Source organism: Nerophis ophidion, linkage group LG23, assembly GCF_033978795.1.
Source record: "Nerophis ophidion isolate RoL-2023_Sa linkage group LG23, RoL_Noph_v1.0, whole genome shotgun sequence".
In the NCBI taxonomy this organism is placed as follows: domain Eukaryota; kingdom Metazoa; phylum Chordata; class Actinopteri; order Syngnathiformes; family Syngnathidae; genus Nerophis; species Nerophis ophidion.
The window spans coordinates 40,802,594-40,819,466 of NC_084633.1; the positions used below are offsets into that span (position 1 = coordinate 40,802,594).

At 33.4% G+C, this 16,873-nt stretch overlaps 1 protein-coding gene across 1 annotated transcript in view; it reads right to left on the minus strand.

Annotated features, from left to right (window-relative positions):
* kcnj4 (potassium inwardly rectifying channel subfamily J member 4) overlaps nucleotides 1-16,873 on the minus strand; it is a 37,925-nt gene that overhangs the window by 11,867 nt on the left and 9,185 nt on the right. The window contains exon 2 of the mRNA XM_061884610.1: nucleotides 5,827-5,927. The gene's annotated coding sequence lies outside the window, so the exon portion shown is untranslated. The remainder of the gene's footprint in view (nucleotides 1-5,826; nucleotides 5,928-16,873) is intronic.

Here is a 16,873-nt window from a genome sequence, read left to right on the forward strand (position 1 = left end):
TTCATGACTACTGACCTACATGACCACAGGATGGCCTTGGCCTTGGTGAGGATCTCCCTGAGCTGGACCTGACTCACCCTGCCTGGGTAGGTTCCAGGTGTCAGTGCCACCTACTGTTTATGCAAAGTTAAAAGAAAACTGCATATTTTTCACCCATCATCCACAATCCTTATGTGACATTGCAGGTCATGGGGGTTCTACTATTCTACCTCTAAAGTACTCTTAAAAGATAAAAAAAACAACCTGGAACAACCCTCCATTCCACGCATATTAGCCAAGCTATAGCGACATTGTAAGAGGAACTACTTTTCTGCCTCGCTAACAGTACATAAATTAGCTTCAGGCCGCACTTTGGTCACCCTTGGTGTTTATAGTTTGATAAAAAATCAAACATTCAAAGCAAGCTGTGATGTCGTTCAACCTTCTAAATAAACTAATTCTCAAATTATAGCATGCTTACAGTTAGCATTAGTAAAATACCAAAATATGTGACATTGAGGCGTACGCCTGCTAAAACAGCAAAACCAATCTAGCATGCTAATGTTAGCATGCTAAAATACTAACTGTAACATGCGTCTAGTACCAAAATATATTTCTCTGTGATGTGTATCTGAAAAATGTGTTTAAAATACTAGCCTGCTAATGATAGCATGCAACAAGTACCAAAATATGACTGAGGTGAATGCCCACAAAATTAGCTCGGGTGAAAAAACTAGCATACTAACGTTAACAGGCTAACAGGTATCATTGTTATAGTAACAAAATAGTTGGCGCTGAGGTGCATACCTTTTTAAAATGAGCATGCTAATATTAGAATGCTAAAATCTAGCATGCTAATGTTAGCGTGCTAAAATACTAACTGTAACATGCGTTTAGTATCAAAATATATTTCTCTGTGGTGTGTATCTGAAAAATGTGTTTAAAATGCTTGCCAGCTAATGATAGCATGCAACAAGTACCAAAATATGACTGAGGTGAATGCCCACAAAATTAGCTCGGGTGATAAAACTAGCATACTAACGTTAACAGGCTAACAGGTATCATTGTTATAGTAACAAAATAGTTGGTGCTGGGGTGCATACCTTTTTAAAATGAGCATGCTAATATTAGAATGCTAAAATCTAGCATGCTAATGTTAGCGTGCTAAAATACTAACTGTAACATGCGTTTAGTACCAAAATATATTTCTCTGTGGTGTGTATCTGAAAAATGTGATTAAAATGCTAGCCAGCTAATGATAGCATGCAACAAGTACCAAAATATGACTAAGGTGAATACCCACAAAATTAGCTCAGGTGAAAAACTAGCATACTGACGTTAGCATGCTAACAGGTATCATTCCTATAGTAACAAGATAGTTGGCGCTGAGGTGCATACCTTTTTAAAATGAGCATGCTAATATTAGAATGCTAAAATCTAGCATGCTATTGTTAGCGTGCTAAAATACTAACTGCAACATGCTTTTAGTACCAAAATATATTTCTCTGTGGTGTATATCTGAAAAAATTGTTTAAAATGCTAGCCTGCTAATGATAGCATGCAACAAGTACCAAAATGTGACCAAGGTGAATACCCATAAAAAATTAGCTCGGGTGAAAAAACTAGCATACTAACATTAGCATGCTAACAGGTATCATTCTTATAGTAACAAAATAGTTGGCGCTGAGGTGCATACCTTTTTAAAATGAGCATGCTAATATTAGAATGCTAAAATCTAGCATGCTATTGTTAGCGTGCTAAAATACTAACTGTACCAAAATATATTTCTCTGTGGTGTGTATCTGAAAAATGTGTCTTAAAATGCTAGCCTGCTAACATTAGCATGCATCATGCACCAAAGTGAATACCCACAAAATTAGCTTGAGTACATTTTTTTTTAGCATACTAACATTAGCATGCTAACCGGTATCATTCCTCAAGTAACAAAATATTTGTCGCTGAGGTGCATACCTTTTTAAAATGAGCATGCTAATATTAGAATGGTAAAATCTAGCATGCTAATGTTAGCGTGCTAAAATACTAACTGTAACATGAGTTTAGTACCAAAATATATTTCTCTGTGGTGTGTATCTGAAAAATGTGTTTTAAAATGCTAGCCTGCTAACATTAGCATGCATCAAGCACCAAAGTGCATACCCACAAAATTAGCTTGAGTACATTTTTTTTAGCATACTAACATTAGCATGCTAAATGGTATCATTCGTCAAGTAACAAAATATTTGCCGCTGAGGTGCATACCTTTTTAAAATGAGCATGCTAATATTAGAATGGTAAAATCTAGCATGCTAATGTTAGCGTGCTAAAATATTAACTGTAACATGCGTTTAGTACCAAAATATATTTCTCTGTGGTGTGTATCTGAAAAATGTGTTTAAAATGCTACCCTGCTAATGATAGCATGCAACAAGTACCAAAATATGACTGAGGTGAATACCCACAAAAATTGGCTCGGGTGAAAAAACTAGCATACTAACGTTTGCAGGCTAACAGGTATCATTCTTATAGTAACAAAATAGTTGGCTGGCGCTGAGGTGCATACCTTTTTAAAATGAGCATGCTAATATTAGAATGCTAAAATTTAGCATGCTAATGTTAGCGTGCTAAAATACTAACTGTAACATGCGTTTAGTACCAAAATATATTTCTCTGTGGTGTGTATCTGAAAAATGTGTTTTAAAATGGTAGCCTGCTAACATTAGCATGCATCAAGCACCAAAGTGAATACCCACAAAATTAGCTTGAATAAAAAAATGTTTAGCATACTAACATTAGCATGCTAACCGGTATCATTCCTCAAGTAACAAAATATTTGCAGGTGAGGTGCATACCTTTTTAAAATGAGCATGCTAATATTAGAATGCTAAAATATAGCATGTTATTGTTAGCGTGCTAAAATACTAACTGTAACATGCGTTTAGTACCAAAATATATTTTTCTGTGGTGTGTATCTGAAAAATGTGTTTTAAAATGCTAGCCTGCTAACATTAGCATGCATCAAGCACCAAAGTGAATACCCACAAAATTAGCTTGAATAAAAAAATGTTTAGCATGCTAACCGGTATCATTCCTCAACTAACAAAATATTTGCAGCTGAGGTGAATACCTTTTTAAAATGAGCATGCTAATATTAGAATGCTAAAATCTAGCATGCTATTGTTAGCGTGCTAAAATACTAACTGTACCAAAATATATTTCTCTGTGGTGTGTATCTGAAAAATGTGTCTTAAAATGCTAGCCTGCTAACATTAGCATGCATCAAGCACCAAAGTGAATACCCACAAAATTAGCTTGAGTACATTTTTTTTAGCATACTAACATTAGCATGCTAACCGGTATCATTCCTCAAGTAACAAAATATTTGCCGCTGAGGTGCATACCTTTTTAAAATGAGCATGCTAATATTAGAATGGTAAAATCTAGCATGCTAATGTTAGCGTGCTAAAATACTAACTGTAACATGCGTTTAGTACCAAAATATATTTCTCTGTGGTGTGTATCTGAAAAATGTGTTTCAAAATGCTAGCCTGCTAACATTAGCATGCATCAAGCACCAAAGTGAATACCCACAAAATTAGCTTGAATAAATTTTTTTTTAGCATACTAACATTAGCATGCTAACCGGTATCATTCCTCAAGTAACAAAATATTTGCCGCCGAGGTGCATACCTTTTTAAAATGAGCATGCTAATATTAGAATGGTAAAATCTATTATGCTAATGTTATCGTGCTAAAATACTAACTGTAACATGCTTTCAGTACCAAAATATATTTCTCTCTGGTGTGTATCTGAAAAATGTGTTTAAAATGCTAGCCTGCTAACATTAGCATGCATCAAGCACCAAAGTGAATAACCACAAAATTAGCTTGAGTAAATTTTTTTTTAGCATACTAACGTTAGCATGCTAACGAGTATCATTCCTCAAGTAACAAAATATTTGCAGCTGAGGTGCATACCTTTTTAAAATGAGCATGCTAATATTAGAAGGCTAAAATATAGCATGTTATTGTTAGCGTGCTAAAATACTAACTGTAACATGCGTTTAGTACCAAAATATATTTTTCTGTGGTGTGTATCTGAAAAATTTGTTTTAAAATGCTAGCCTGCTAACATTAGCATGCATCAAGCACCAAAGTGAATACCCACAAAATTAGCTTGAATAAAAAAATGTTTAGCATACTAACATTAGCATGCTAACCGGTATCATTCCTCAAGTAAAAAAATATTTGCAGCTGAGGTGCATACCTTTTTAAAATGAGCGTGCTAATATTAGAATGCTAAAATCTAGCATGCTATGGTTAGCGTGCTAAAATACTAACTGTAACATGCGTTTAGTACCAAAATATATTTCTCTGTGGTGTGTATCTGAAAAATGTGTTTTAAAATGCTAGCCTGCTAACATTAGCATGCATCAAGCACCAAAGTGAATACCCACAAAATTAGCTTGAATAAAAAAAATTTTAGCATACTAACATTAGCATGCTAACCGGTATCATTCCTCAAGTAACAAAATATTTGCAGCTGAGGTGCATACCTATTTAAAATGAGCATGCTAATATTAGAATGGTAAAATCTAGCATGCTAATGTTAGCGTGCTAAAATACTAACTGTAACATGCGTTTAGTACCAAAATATATTTTTCTGTGGTGTGTATCTGAAAAATTTGTTTTAAAATGCTAGCCTGCTAACATTAGCATGCATCAAGCACCAAAAGTGAATACCCACAAAATTAGCTTGAATAAAAAATTTTTTAGCATACTAACATTAGCATGCTAACCGGTATCATTCCTCAAGTAACAAAATATTTGCCGCCGAGGTGCATACCTTTTTAAAATGAGCATGCTAATATTAGAATGGTAAAATCTATTATGCTAATGTTATCGTGCTAAAATACTAACTGTAACATGCTTTTAGTACCAAAATATATTTCTCTCTGGTGTGTATCTGAAAAATGTGTTTAAAATGCTAGCCTGCTAACATTAGCATGCATCAAGCACCAAAGTGAATAACCACAAAATTACCTTGAGTAAATTTTTTTTTAGCATACTAACGTTAGCATGCTAACCGGTATCATTCCTCAACTAACAAAATATTTGCAGCTGAGGTGAATACCTTTTTAAAATGAGCATGCTAATATTAGAATGCTAAAATATAGCAGGTTATTGTTAGCGTGCTAAAATACTAACTGTAACATGCGTTTAGTACCAAAATATATTTTTCTGTGGTGTGTATCTGAAAAATGTGTTTTAAAATGCTAGCCTGCTAACATTAGCATGCATCAAGCACCAAAGTGAATACCCACAAAATTAGCTTGAGTAATTTTTTTTTAGCATACTAACGTTAGCATGCTAACCGGTATCATTCCTCAAGTAACAAAATATTTGCCGCCGAGGTGCATACCTTTTTAAAATGAGCATGCTAATATTAGAATGGTAAAATCTGGCATGCTAATGTTAGCGTGCTAAAATACTAACTGTAACATGCGTTTAGTACCAAAATATATTTTTCTGTGGTGTGTATCTGAAAAATGTGTTTTAAAATGCTAGCCTGCTAACATTAGCATGCATCAAGCACCAAAAGTGAATACCCACAAAATTAGCTTGAATAAAAATTTTTTTAGCATACTAACATTAGCATGCTAACGAGTATCATTCCTCAACTAACAAAATATTTGCAGCTGAGGTGCATACCTTTTTAAAATGAGCATGCTAATATTAGAATGCTAAATGAGCTCGGCGTTACTAGTTTGACGGTCGCAGCTGCTGATAAACAATCCGACGTTCAGCCGTCCCACACAGAAGTCTACCACCCTCACCTGTGGCACTTACTTGTTCCCATGGCAACAGTAATCCTTCATCGGTGGCCGGAGTGGGAGGATGGCTGCCACCAATCAGGCGTACACCAGGCAGCAGATACTATGCCAGCGGCGCTGTAAAAAAATAATAAAATAAAATAAAATTAAAAAAAATTTGAGCTGAGTCAGCAGGAAGAGTGGCGTCGATCTGGATGTTGCTGACTCCTACTCTGACAGAGCATCCTTCCACCTTGTTTTACAAAATGTGACTTTAGACTTAGTCCCTACTTGGTGGTGCCGTGCCTGAGACGGGATTATCTGCTGGCCAGGAGCCGTGTGCACCCTGCTTGTGTCGTTAGATCCACCTCATTCTTTAAAAATGGGAAAGTAATCAAGGCTTGTTTAATCCAAACTGCTGCTCAGTAGTTCAGGACCCAGATTCTTAACCTCGGGGCTCCACTCAAATAATAACACTATATATATATATATATATATATATATATATATATATATATATATATATATATATATATACATGTATATATATATATATATATATATATATATATACATGTATATATATATATATATATATATATATATATACATATATATATATATATATATATATATATATATACATGTATATATATATATACAAACCCCGTTTCCATATGAGTTGTGAAATGGTGTTAGATGTAAATATAAACAGAATACAATGATTTGCAAATCCTTTTCAACCCATATTCAGTTGAATATGCTACAAAGACAACATATTTGATGTTCAAACTCATAAACTTTATTTTTTTCTCCGCAAATAATAATGAACTTAGAATTCCATGGCTGCAACACGTGCCAAAGTAGTTGGGAAAGGGCATGTTCACCACTGTGTTACATCACCTTTTCTTTTAACAACACTCAATAAACGTTTGGGAACTGAGGAAACTAATTGTTGAAGCTTTGAAAGTGGAATTCTTTCCCATTCTTGTTTTATGTAGAGCTTCAGTCCTTCAACAGTCCGGGGTCTCCGCTGTCGTATTTTACGCTTCATAAAGCGCCACACATTTTCCATGGGAGACAGGTCTGGACTGCAGGCGGGCCAGGAAAGTACCCGCACTCTTTTATTACGAAGCCACGCTGTTTTAATACGTGGCTTGGCATTGTCTTGCTGAAATAAGCAGGGGCGTCCATGAAAAAGACGGCGCTTAGATGGCAGCATGTTGTTCCAAAACCTGTATGTACCTTTCAGCATTAATGATGCCTTCACAGATGTGTAAGTTACCCACGCCTTGGGCACTAATGCACCCCCATACCATCACACATGCTGGCTTTTCAACTTTGCGTGGATAACAGTCTGGATGGTTCACTTCCCTTTGGTCCGGATGACACAATGTGGAATTTTTGCAAAAATAATTTGAAATGTGGACTCGTCAAACCACAGAACACTTTTCCACTTTGCATCAGTCCATTTTAGATGATCTCGGGCCCAGAGAAGCCGGTGGCGTTTCTGGATGTTGTTGATAAATGGCTTTCGCTTTGCATAGTAGAGCTTTAACTTGCACTTACAGATGTAGCGACCAACTGTATTTAGTGACAGTGGTTTTCTGAAGTGTTCCTGAGTCTATGTGGTGATATCCTTTAGAGATTGATGTCGGTTTTTGATACAGTGCCGTCTGAGGGATGGAAGGTCACGGTCATTCAATGTTGGTTTCCGGCCATGCCGCTTACGTGGAGTGATTTCTCCAGATTCTCTGAACCTTTTGATGATATTATGGAGCGTAGATGTTGAAATCCCTAAATTTCTTGCAATTGCACTTTGAGAAAGGTTGTTCTTAAACTGTTTGACTATTTGCTCACACAGTTGTGGACAAAGGGGTGTACCTCGCCCCATCCTTTCTTATGAAAGACTGAGCATTTTTTTGGTAAGCTGTTTTTATACCCAATCATGGCACCCACCTGTTCCCAATTAGCCTGCACACCTGTGGGATGTTCCAAATAAGTGTTTGATGAGCATTCCTCAACTTTATCAGTATTTATTGCCACCTTTCCCAACGTCTTTGTCACGTGTTGCTGGCATCAAATTCTAAAGTTAATGATTATTTGCACAAAAATAAAGTTTATGAGTTTGAACATCAAATATGTTGTCTTTGTAGCATATTCAACTGAATATGGGTTGAAAAGGATTTGCAAATCATTGTATTCTGTTTATATTTACATCTAACACAATTTCCCAACTCATATGGAAACGGGGTTTGTATATATCACTAAGCTTTAGAACTTTGTTGTGAAAATCTCCTTCCGTGTCTGTGGAAATACTTCCCGCCCACACTGCTTGGTGCCTCGTCTGAGCTGCTGTGACTCACATTACCATAGTAACTAATTAGATGACCATAGTAACTAATTAGATGACCATAGTAACTCATTAGATGACCATAGTAAATAATTAGATGACCATAGTAACTAATTAGATGACCATAGTAACTAATCAGATGACCATAGTAACTAATTAGATGACCATAGTAACTAATTAGATGACCATAGTAACTAATTAGATGACCATAGTAACTAATTAGATGACCATAGTAACTATTTAGATGAGCATAGTAACTAATTAGATGAGCATAGTAACTAATTAGATGACCATAGTAACTAATTAGATGACCATAGTAACTCATTAGATGACCATAGTAAATAATTAGATGACCATAGTAACTAATTAGATGACCATAGTAACTAATCAGATGACCATAGTAACTAATTAGATGACCATAGTAACTAATTAGATGACCATAGTAACTAATTAGATGACCATAGTAACTAATTAGATGACCATAGTAACTATTTAGATGAGCATAGTAACTAATTAGATGAGCATAGTAACTAATTAGATGAGCATAGTAACTAATTAGATGACCATAGTAACTATTTAGATGACCGTAGTAACTAATTAGATGAGCATAGTAACTAATTAGATGACCATAGTAACTAATTAGATGACCGTAGTAACTAATTATATATGCATAGTAACTAATTAGATGAGCATAGTAACTAATTAGATGAGCATAGTAACTAATTAGATGAGCATAGTAACTAATTAGATGACCATAGTAACTATTTAGATGACCGTAGTAACTAATTAGATGAGCATAGTAACTAATTAGATGACCATAGTAACTAATTAGATGACCGTAGTAACTAATTAGATGACCATAGTAACTAATTAGATGACCGTAGTAACTAATTATATATGCATAGTAACTAATTAGATGACCATAGTAACTAAGTAGATGACAATAGTAACTAATTCGATGACCATAGTAACTAATTAGATGACCATAGTAACTAATTATATGAGTATAGTAACTAATTAGGTGACCATAGTAACTAATTAGATGACCATAGTAACTAATTAGATGACCATAGTAACTAATTAGATGACCATAGTAACTAATTAGATGACCATAGTAACTATTTAGATGAGCATAGTAACTAATTAGATGAGCATAGTAACTAATTAGATGACCATAGTAACTATTTAGATGACCGTAGTAACTAATTAGATGAGCATAGTAACTAATTAGATGACCATAGTAACTAATTAGATGACCGTAGTAACTAATTATATATGCATAGTAACTAATTAGATGAGCATAGTAACTAATTAGATGAGCATAGTAACTAATTAGATGAGCATAGTAACTAATTAGATGACCATAGTAACTATTTAGATGACCGTAGTAACTAATTAGATGAGCATAGTAACTAATTAGATGACCATAGTAACTAATTAGATGACCGTAGTAACTAATTAGATGACCATAGTAACTAATTAGATGACCGTAGTAACTAATTATATATGCATAGTAACTAATTAGATGACCATAGTAACTAAGTAGATGACAATAGTAACTAATTCGATGACCATAGTAACTAATTAGATGACCATAGTAACTAATTATATGAGTATAGTAACTAATTAGGTGACCATAGTAACTAATTAGATGACAATAGTAACTAATTATATGACCGTAGTAACTAATTATATGAGTATAGTAACTAATTAGATGACCATAGTAACTAATTAGATGACCATAGTAACTAATCAGATGACCATAGTAACTAATTAGATGACCATAGTAACTAATTAGATGACCATAGTAACTAATTAGATGACCGTAGTAACTAGATTACTGTAGTAAGTCATTAGATGACCATAGTAACTAATTAGATGACCATAGTAACTAATTAGATGACCATAGTAACTAATTATATGACCGTAGTAACCAATTATATGAGCATAGTAACTAATTCGATGACCATAGTAACTAATTAGATGACCATAGTAACTAATTAGATGACCATAGTAACTAATTAGATGACCGTAGTAACCAATTATATGAGCATAGTAACTAATTCGATGACCATAGTAACTAATTAGATGACCATAGTAACTAGTTAGATGACCATAGTAACTAATTAGATGACCGTAGTAACTAATTAGATGACAATAGTAGCTAATTAGATGACCATAGTAACTAATTAGATGACCAAAGTAACTAATTGGAGGACCATAGTAACTAATTAGATGACCATAGTAACTAATTGGAGGACCATAGTAACTAATCAGATGATCATAGTAACTAATTAGATGACCATAGTAACTAATTAGATGACCATAGTAACTAATCAGATGACCATAGTAACTAATTAGATGACCATAGTAACTAATTAGATGACCATAGTAACTAATTAGATGACCATAGTAACTATTTAGATGACCGTAGTAACTAATTAGATGACCATAGTAACTATTTAGATGACCATAGTAACTAATTAGATGACCATAGTAACTAATTAGATGACCATAGTAACTAATTCGATGACCATAGTAACTAATTAGATGACCATAGTAACTAATTAGATGACCATAGTAACTAATTAGATGAGCATAGTAACTAATTCGATGACCATAGTAACTAATTAGATGACCATAGTAACTAATTAGATGACCATAGTAACTAATTAGATGACCGTAGTAACTAATTAGATTACTGTAGTAAGTCATTAGATGACCATAGTAACTAATTAGATGACCATAGTAACTAATTAGATGACCATAGTAACTAATTAGATGACCATAGTAACTAATTAGATGACCATAGTAACTAATTAGATGACCATAGTAACTAATTAGATGACCATAGTAACTAATTCGATGACCATAGTAACTAATTAGATGACAATAGTAACTAATTAGATGAGCATAGTAACCAATTAGATGACAATAGTAACTAATTCGATGACCATAGTAACTAATTAGATGACCGTAGTAACTAATTAGATGAGCATAGTAACTAATTCGATGACCATAGTAACGAATTAGATGACCATAGTAACTAATTAGATGACCGTAGTAACTAATTAGATTACTGTAGTAAGTCATTAGATGACCATAGTAACTAATTAGATGACCATAGTAACTAATTAGATGAGCATAGTAACTAATTAGATGACCATAGTAACTAAGTAGATGACAATAGTAGCTAATTAGATGACCATAGTAACTAATTAGATGACCATAGTAACCAATTAGATGACAATAGTAACTAATTAGATGACCGTAGTAACTAATTAGATGAGCATAGTAACTAATTCGATGACCATAGTAACGAATTAGATGACCATAGTAACTAATTAGATGACCGTAGTAACTAATTAGATTACTGTAGTAAGTCATTAGATGACTATAGTAACTAATTAGATGACCATAGTAACTAATTAGATGACCATAGTAACTAAGTAGATGACAATAGTAGCTAATTAGATGACCATAGTAACTAATTAGATGACCGTAGTAACTAATTAGATGACCATAGTAACTAATCAGATGAGCATAGTAACTAATTAGATGACCATAGTAACTAAGTAGATGACAATAGTAGCTAATTAGATGACCATAGTAACTAATTAGATGACCATAGTAACCAATTAGATGACAATAGTAACTAATTAGATGACCGTAGTAACTAATTAGATGAGCATAGTAACTAATTCGATGACCATAGTAACGAATGAGATGACCATAGTAACTAATTAGATGACCGTAGTAACTAATTAGATTACTGTAGTAAGTCATTAGATGACTATAGTAACTAATTAGATGACCATAGTAACTAATTAGATGACCATAGTAACGAATTAGATGACCATAGTAACTAATTAGATGACCATAGTAACTAATTGGATTACTGTAGTAAGTCATTAGATAACCATAGTAACTAATTAGATGACCATAGTAACTAATTAGATGACCATAGTAACTAATTAGATGACCATAGTAACTCAGTAGATGACCATAGTAACTAATTAGATGACCATAGTAACTAATTAGATGACCGTAGTAACTAAATAGATAACGATAGTATATAATTACATGACCATAGTAACTAATTAGATGACCATAGTAACTAATTAGATGACCATAGTAACCAATTAGATGACAATAGTAACTAATTAGATGACCGTAGTAACTAATTAGATTACTGTAGTAAGTCATTAGATGACCATAGTAACTAATTAGATGACCATAGTAACTAATTAGATGACCATAGTAACGAATTAGATGACTGTAGTAACTAGGTAGATGACAATAGTAGCTAATTAGATGACCGTAGTAACTAATTAGATGACCATAGTAACTAATTGGATTACTGTAGTAAGTCATTAGATAACCATAGTAAGTAATTAGATGACCATAGTAACTAATTAGATGAGCATAGTAACTAATTGGATTACTGTAGTAAGTCATTAGATAACCATAGTAAGTCATTAGATGACCATAGTAACTAATTAGATGACCATAGTAACTAATTAGATGACCATAGTAACTAATTAGATGACTGTAGTAACTAGGTAGATGACAATAGTAGCTAATTAGATGACCGTAGTAACTAATTAGATGACCATAGTAACTAATTGGATTACTGTAGTAAGTCATTAGATAACCATAGTAAGTAATTAGATGACCATAGTAACTAATTAGATGACCATAGTAACTAATTAGATGACCATAGTAACTAATTAGATGACCATAGTAACTAATTAGATGACCATAGTAACTAATTAGATGACCATAGTAACTAATTAGATGAGCATAGTAACTAATTCGATGACCATAGTAACTAATTAGATGACCATAGTAACTAATTAGATGACCATAGTAACTAATTAGATGACCGTAGTAACTAATTAGATTACTGTAGTAAGTCATTAGATGACCATAGTAACTAATTAGATGACCATAGTAACTAATTAGATGACCATAGTAACTAATTAGATGACCATAGTAACTAATTAGATGACCATAGTAACTAATTAGATGACCATAGTAACTAATTCGATGACCATAGTAACTAATTAGATGACAATAGTAACTAATTCGATGACCATAGTAACTAATTAGATGACCATAGTAACTAATTAGATGACCATAGTAACTAATTAGATGACCATAGTAACTAATTAGATGACCATAGTAACTAATTAGATGACCATAGTAACTAATTAGATGACCATAGTAACTAATTAGATGAGCATAGTAACCAATTAGATGACAATAGTAACTAATTCGATGACCATAGTAACTAATTAGATGACCGTAGTAACTAATTAGATGAGCATAGTAACTAATTCGATGACCATAGTAACGAATTAGATGACCATAGTAACTAATTAGATGACCGTAGTAACTAATTAGATTACTGTAGTAAGTCATTAGATGACCATAGTAACTAATTAGATGACCTTAGTAACTAATTAGATGAGCATAGTAACTAATTAGATGACCATAGTAACTAAGTAGATGACAATAGTAGCTAATTAGATGACCATAGTAACTAATTAGATGACCATAGTAACCAATTAGATGACAATAGTAACTAATTAGATGACCGTAGTAACTAATTAGATGAGCATAGTAACTAATTCGATGACCATAGTAACGAATTAGATGACCATAGTAACTAATTAGATGACCGTAGTAACTAATTAGATTACTGTAGTAAGTCATTAGATGACTATAGTAACTAATTAGATGACCATAGTAACTAATTAGATGACCATAATAACTAAGTAGATGACAATAGTAGCTAATTAGATGACCATAGTAACTAATTAGATGACCGTAGTAACTAATTAGATGACCATAGTAACTAATCAGATGAGCATAGTAACTAATTAGATGACCATAGTAACTAAGTAGATGACAATAGTAGCTAATTAGATGACCATAGTAACTAATTAGATGACCATAGTAACCAATTAGATGACAATAGTAACTAATTAGATGACCGTAGTAACTAATTAGATGAGCATAGTAACTAATTCGATGACCATAGTAACGAATGAGATGACCATAGTAACTAATTAGATGACCGTAGTAACTAATTAGATTACTGTAGTAAGTCATTAGATGACTATAGTAACTAATTAGATGACCATAGTAACTAATTAGATGACCATAGTAACGAATTAGATGACCATAGTAACTAATTAGATGACCATAGTAACTAATTGGATTACTGTAGTAAGTCATTAGATAACCATAGTAACTAATTAGATGACCATAGTAACTAATTAGATGACCATAGTAACTAATTAGATGACCATAGTAACTCAGTAGATGACCATAGTAACTAATTAGATGACCATAGTAACTAATTAGATGACCGTAGTAACTAAATAGATAACGATAGTATATAATTACATGACCATAGTAACTAATTAGATGACCATAGTAACTAATTAGATGACCATAGTAACCAATTAGATGACAATAGTAACTAATTAGATGACCGTAGTAACTAATTAGATTACTGTAGTAAGTCATTAGATGACCATAGTAACTAATTAGATGACCATAGTAACTAATTAGATGACCATAGTAACGAATTAGATGACTGTAGTAACTAGGTAGATGACAATAGTAGCTAATTAGATGACCGTAGTAACTAATTAGATGACCATAGTAACTAATTGGATTACTGTAGTAAGTCATTAGATAACCATAGTAAGTAATTAGATGACCATAGTAACTAATTAGATGAGCATAGTAACTAATTGGATTACTGTAGTAAGTCATTAGATAACCATAGTAAGTCATTAGATGACCATAGTAACTAATTAGATGACCATAGTAACTAATTAGATGACCATAGTAACTAATTAGATGACTGTAGTAACTAGGTAGATGACAATAGTAGCTAATTAGATGACCGTAGTAACTAATTAGATGACCATAGTAACTAATTGGATTACTGTAGTAAGTCATTAGATAACCATAGTAAGTAATTAGATGACCATAGTAACTAATTAGATGAGCATAGTAACTAATTAGATGACCATAGTAACTAATTAGATGACCATAGTAACTAATTAGATGACCATAGTAACTAATTAGATGACCATAGTAACTAATTATATAACCATAGTAACTATTTAGATTACTGTAGTAAGTCATTAGATGAGCATAGTAACTAATTAGATGACCATAGTAACTAATTAGATGACCATAGTAACTAATTAGATGACCATAGTAACTAATTAGATGACCATAGTAACTAATTATATAACCATAGTAACTATTTAGATTACTGTAGTAAGTCATTAGATGACCATAGTAACTAATTAGATGACCATAGTTACTAATTAGATGACCATAGTAACTAATTAGATGACCATAGTAACTAATTAGATGACCATAGTAACTAATTAGATGACCATAGTAACTAGTATATCATCCATAAGCACAGATTCCAACCATTGACATACTTAGTGTGTGAATGTGTGTGTGAATGAGTGAATGTGAAAACAGTGTCAAAGTGCTTTGGGCTCCTTAAAAGAGGTAGAAAAGTGCTACACAAGTACAACCCATCTACCATTTACTAGTATAGTTGAAGACTTAGGGTGGTTAGAAAAGATGAGTACACGTCATAATGGCAGCTACCCTTTACATCTTAAACATCTACAAATATTATTACAGAATGTCCGGTGGGCCAGATTGAAAAGATCAATACTTGTCCAGTTCTGCCCTAAAGTATATGTCACATTTTTTTGTCCACAATCAGCTTTTTCTGTTTTCTTCATTTCAGTAAGAGTAGCCCCCACTTTTGACCAGTCCCTAACAAGTTTCTCGCCTACTCCAAACTTTCTTTCTGCTGCTCGATGGTCCTTTTCTGCTGCATATTTCACTCCGTCCAGCTTATAATCTGCAGTACATGATTTCCTTTTCAACACCATTTTTGTTCAGCCCTTCTCACTTTTTATAAGTTACCACCAACCATGAAATAATCCATTTTAATAGCTACGGCACTAGCATATAGAGCAGAGGTCGGCAACCCGCCGCTTGGGAGCCGCATGCGAATCTTTAGCGCCGCCCTAGTGGCTCTCTGGAGCTTTTTCAAAAATGTATGAAAAATTGAGAAAAATTAGGGTGAAAAAATACATTTTTTGTCTTAATATAGTTTCTGTAGGAGGACAAACATGACACAAACCTCCCTAATTGTTATAAAGCACACTGTTTACATTAAACATGCTTCACTGATTGGCGAGCACCCCTTTGTCCTACTAATTTTGGCAGTCCTTGAACTCAGCCTAGTTTGTTTACATGTATAACTTTCTCCGACTTTCTAAGACGTGTTTTATGCCACTTCTTTTTCTGTCTCATTTTGTCCACCAAACTTTTAACGCTGTGCATGAATGCACAAAGGTGGGTTTTGTTGATGTTATTGACTTGTGTGGAGTGCTGATCAGACATATTTGCTCACTGCAAGCTAATCGATGCTAACATGATAGAAACGTATATATCAAAATGTTTGTTTAACCTATCAATCAATGAATCAATCAATGTTTATTTATATAGCCCCAAATCACAAATGTCTCAAAGGACTGCACAAATCATTACGACTACGACATCCTCGGAAGAACCCACAAAAGGGCAAGGAAAACTCACACCCAGTGGGACGCCAGTGACAATGCTGACTATGAGAAACCTTGGAGAGGACCTCAGATGTGGGCAACCCCCC